General features: G+C 12.3%; 1 pseudogene; it reads left to right on the forward strand.

Moving 5' to 3' along the window:
- The first annotated feature begins 2302 nt into the window (after window positions 1-2302).
- On the forward strand, window positions 2303-2815 carry LOC129723051 (uncharacterized protein DDB_G0287625-like; annotated as a pseudogene).
- The last annotated feature ends 3927 nt before the right edge of the window (window positions 2816-6742 follow it).

Below are 6742 nucleotides of genomic sequence, written 5' to 3' on the forward strand. Positions count from 1 at the left end.
ATAATAATAATAATAATAATAATAATAATAATAATAATAATAATAATAATAATAATAATAATAATAATAATAATAATAATAATAATAATAATAATAATAATAATAATAATAATAATAATAATAATAATAATAATAATAATAATAATAATAATAATAATAATAATAATAATAATAATAATAATAATAATAATAATAATAATAATAATTAATAATAATAATAATAATAATAATAATAATAATAATAATAATAATAATAATAATAATAATAATAATAATAATAATAATAATAATAATAATAATAATAATAATAATAATAATAATAATAATAATAATAATAATAATAATAATAATAATAATAATAATAATAATAATAATAATAATAATAATAATAATAATAATAATAATAATAATAATAATAATAAATAATAATAATAATAATAATAATAATAATAATAATAATAATAATAATAATAATAATAATAATAATAATAATAATAATAATAATAATAATAATATAATAATAATAATAATAATAATAATAATAATAATAATAATAATAATAATAATAATAATAATAATAATAATAATAATAATAATAATAATAATAATAATAATAATAATAATAATAATAATAATAATAATAATAATAATAATAATAATAATAATAATAATAATAATAATAATAATAATAATAATAATATAATAATAATAATAATAATAATAATAATAATAATAATAATAATAATAATAATAATAATAATAATAATAATAATAATAATAATAATAATAATAATAATAATAATAATAATAATAATAATAATAATAATAATAATAATAATAATAATAATAATAATAATAATAATAATAATAATAATAATAATAATAATAATAATAATAATAATAATAATAATAATAATAATAATAATAATAATAATAATAATAATAATAATAATAATAATAATAATAATAATAATAATAATAATAATAATAATAATAATAATAATAATAATAATAATAATAATAATAATAATAATAATAATAATTATAATAATAATAATAATAATAATAATAATAATAATAATAATAATAATAATAATAATAATAATAATAATAATAATAATAATAATAATAATAATAATAATAATAATAATAATAATAATAATAATAATAATAATAATAATAATAATAATAATAATAATAATAATAATAATAATAATAATAATAATAATAATAATAATAATAATAATAATAATAATAATAATAATAATAATAATAATAATAATAATAATAATAATAATAATAATAATAATAATAATAATAATAATAATAATAATAATAATAATAATAATAATAATAATAATAATAATAATAATAATAATAATAATAATAATAATAATAATAATAATAATAATAATAAAATAATAATAATAATAATAATAATAATAATAATAATAATAATAATAATAATAATAATAATAATAATAATAATAATAATAATAATAATAATAATAATAATAATAATAATAATAATAATAATAATAATAATAATAATAATAATAATAATAATAATAATAATAATAATAATAATAATAATAATAATAATAATAATAATAATAATAATAATAATAATAATAATAATAATAATAATAATAATAATAATAATAATAATAATAATAATAATAATAATAATAATAATAATAATAATAATAATAATAATAATAATAATAATAATAATAATAATAATAATAATAATAATAATAATAATAATAATAATAATAATAATAATAATAATAATAATAATAATAATAATAATAATAATAATAATAATAATAATAATAATAATAATAATAATAATAATAATAATAATAATAATAATAATAATAATAATAATAATAATAATAATAATAATAATAATAATAATAATAATAATAATAATAATAATAATAATAATAATAATAATAATAATAATAATAATAATAACAATAATAATAATAATAATAATAATAACAATAATAATAATAATAATAATAATAATAATAATAATAATAATAATAATAATAATAATAATAATAATAATAATAATAATAATAATAATAATAATAATAATAATAATAATAATAATAATAATAATAATAATAATAATAATAATAATAATAATAATAATAATAATAATAATAATAATAATAATAATAATAATAATAATAATAATAATAATAATAATAATAATAATAATAATAATAATAATAATAATAATAATAATAATAATAATAATAATAATAATAATAATAATAATAATAATAATAATAATAATAATAATAATAATAATAATAATAATAATAATAATAATAATAATAATAATAATAATAATAATAATAATAATAATAATAATAATAATAATAATAATAATAATAATAATAATAATAATAATAATAATAATAATAATAATAATAATAATAATAATTGAAATAATAATAATAATAATAATAATAATAATAATAATAATAATAATAATAATAATAATAATAATAATAATAATAATAATAATAATAATAATAATAATAATAATAATAATAATAATAATAATAATAATAATAATAATAATAATTGAAATAATAATAATAATAATAATAATAATAATAATAATAATAATAATAATAATAATAATAATTAAAATAATAATAATAATAATAATAATAATAATAATAATAATAATAATAATAATAATAATAATAATAATAATAATAATAATAATAATAATAATAATAATAATAATAATAATAATAATAATAATAATAATAATAATAATAATAATAATAATAATAATAATAATAATAATAATAATAATAATAATAATAATAATAATAATAATAATAATAATAATAATAATAATAATAATAATAATAATAATAATAATAATAATAATAATAATAATAATAATAATAATAATAATAATAATAATAATAATAATAATAATAATAATAATAATAATAATAATAATAATAATAATAATAATAATAATAATAATAATAATAATAATAATAATAATAATAATAATAATAATAATAATAATAATAATAATAATAATAATAATAATAATAATAATAATAATAATAATAATAATAATAATAATAATAATAATAATAATAATAATAATAATAATAATAATAATAATAATAATAATAATAATAATAATAATAATAATAATAATAATAATAATAATAATAATAATAATAATAATAATAATAATAATAATAATAATAATAATAATAATAATAATAATAATAATAATAATAATAATAATAATAATAATAATAATAATAATAATAATAATAATAATAATAATAATAATAATAATAATAATAATAATAATAATAATAATAATAATAATAATAATAATAATAATAATAATAATAATAATAATAATAATAATAATAATAATAATAATAATAATAATAATAATAATAATAATAATAATAATAATAATAATAATAATAATAATAATAATAATAATAATAATAATAATAATAATAATAATAATAATAATAATAATAATAATAATTAATAATAATAATAATAATAATAATAATAATAATAATAAATAATAATAATAATAATAATAATAATAATAATAATAATAATAATAATAATAATAATAATAATAATAATAATAATAATAATAATAATAATAATAATAATAATAATAATAATAATAATAATAATAATAATAATAATAATAATAATAATAATAATAATAATAATAATAATAATAATAATAATAATAATAATAATAATAATAATAATAATAATAAAAATAATAAATAATAATAATAATAATAATAATAATAATAATAATAATAATAATAATAATAATAATAATAATAATAATAATAATAATAATAATAATAATAATAATAATAATAATAATAATAATAATAAAAATAATAATAATAATAATAATAATAATAATAATAATAATAATAATAATAATAATAATAATAATAATAATAATAATAATAATAATAATAATAATAATAATAATAATAATAATAATAATAATAATAATAATAATAATAATAATAATAATAATAATAATAATAATAATAATAATAATAATAATAATAATAATAAAAATAAAAATAATAATAATAATAATAATAATAATAATAATAATAATAATAATAATAATAATAATAATAATAATAATAATAATAATAATAATAATAATAATAATAATAATAATAATAATAATAATAATAATAATAATAATAAAAATAATAATAATAATAATAATAATAATAATAATAATAATAATAATAATAATAATAATAATAATAATAATAATAATAATAATAATAATAATAATAATAATAATAATAATAATAATAATAATTATAATAATAATACTAATAATAATAATAGTAATAATAATTATAATAATAACAACAATAATAATACTATTAATAATGATAAAAATTCTAAAGTGAATACTTCACCGAACGTCTAAGTCACGACCTCACGGCTGATAGTAGGATTAATCCACAGAACAAACAATGACGATCCAGCTTCGTGTTGTGACACAGTGGCCATATCCTACACGCGACCTTGTAGATGCCACTTGTAGTTGACTTCCACTCGCTCGATCGTATGGTGGTCCGTGCTGCTGGCGGGGTAACAGCGGTGCGGGAGAATTATTCTTGCTGATATATCAGCTGCGTATCAGATCACTGGCGGGGTAGCCTGCCCCTACCAGTGTGCAGAAGATGTTTCTGCCGATAAACTACCGGCTATTGTTATCGCGCAGCACAAGAACTAATCGACAAAAAAACACCCGTACGATAACTCGTGTATTGTTATTTTGCAAACTCAAACGGAGATGAACAATTTGCGTCTAATCGAGACGAAAGCAAAACAACGAATGACGTTTTTTGTTGTTGAATAATAATTTTACCATGAAAAACATTGTCTAAATGTATGGGAAAAATGCCTGAAAAAATGCTGTTAAGATACATAACGACCCCCCTTTGTCATGGTAAAAATGGCAAAAACGATGTTTTTTATTGTTCTGGACAAAGATATTTAATGTAAAATTGATGTATTTACAATGGAAAACAAAGTTAAATTATGGTATGGCTATGTACAATTACAGCAATTTTTAAGGTTTTTTCAATGTTTTTTTAATTTTATTTTTTTCGGGAAGCGAAAGCGCAACCTGCAAATTATATGTGACGTATCAAGTCTCGTCGCACGTACATGGAAATTCTAGGAGCGAGAGAGAAAGAGCAGTCACTAATGCACTCGATGTGAGAAATAAAGTGTCCGTATATGCAGTGATGCCACATTTTCATCTGTATTTTGGAGCTCAAAAAATCTTATCACCTTGGTAAAATTTGAGAAAATCTGTAAAATAAAATCTGCATATGTACTGGACATATCCTTCTCGAAAAAAAATGCGATATACACACTTCGATAATATTACCGAGTACGGTAAAATGAATTACCGAGATTTCAACAGCTGAGATCTCGGTAAACGGTTATACATCAGAATACTGAGATTCTGTAAAATCAACAATTCACAACTTGTCAAACTTTAACGAAATTCTCGGTAATATTTTACCGGGACTCGGAAATTTCAACTGTCGAATTATTACGAAAATTTCGGTGAAATTTACTGAAGTACGCATTTTGCGATTTCTCAGTTAAATCCAGGAAATGATGAAAACGATTAATTATCCGTATAATTTTATTAATTATTTTGTCAACACTTGACGTTAACTCGTGAGTTAACTCGTGAGTTAACGTCATTTTTATTTATGTTTATGTACATAGACCACTCTGTACCGAAACGATACGAGGATTCCAGTAAAATATATATGAAGTCAGAGTGGTCTATGCACGCAAAGGTTCAAGTGTACAATCATTGTACTTCCCGATTTGCACAAATTATGCACTAAAACCGCACAATAAATGTGTGAAAAGGATAACGCAGCTGTTGTACTGCGAATACATTGACATAGATTGAAATCAGAATATGTATCATATACGCAGTGATGCCACATATACAGATTGATCTGCATTTATACAGATTTTTTGCGTATTTTTCATACAGATTTCTGCATATACAGATTACAGATTTTCTGGAAATAATACAGATTTATACAGATTTATTTTGGTTGGCATGGGGTCGTAAATTAAACTTTTTTATATAGTTGAAAAATATAAATTAACTCAAATGCGGTGGAGCGTGTCGGATAAGCTACGTATAAACGTGTGCGTGAATGAATTCGCGGAGAAAATGTTAAACAAGCTACACACTTAACTGCATAATATTTTCTCGGTGAATGATTACCGAACTACTTGAAAACATTTTCGATCACCGTTGTTCCGTAACAAAATTACTGAGAAATTGGAAACCGAATGTGTTCACCGGAATACCGTAAATTTGTTTGCCGAAAAAATCCGTAAAACAGCAAATTTCCGAGTTCAGTAAACTAAAATACCGAATCTCGGAAGCTTGACATCATTTAACCGAGATCTCGTTGAACCAAAAAAGCTCTTACCGAGATTCCGAAAAATAGAACTGTCAAAATAACGAAAGCTTCATTATCAATTTTGTTTGTGTTTCGGTTTAGATGTAAAAAGAACAGGTTTCGCGGTTGATCATCATTCCGGAGAAATCTGTAATATTCAGAATAACCTAAAATGTTGAGTAAGTATACAATATTATTTCTCAGATCTTGATTGT

This window comes from Wyeomyia smithii, chromosome 2, assembly GCF_029784165.1.
Source record: "Wyeomyia smithii strain HCP4-BCI-WySm-NY-G18 chromosome 2, ASM2978416v1, whole genome shotgun sequence".
NCBI lineage: Eukaryota > Metazoa > Arthropoda > Insecta > Diptera > Culicidae > Wyeomyia > Wyeomyia smithii.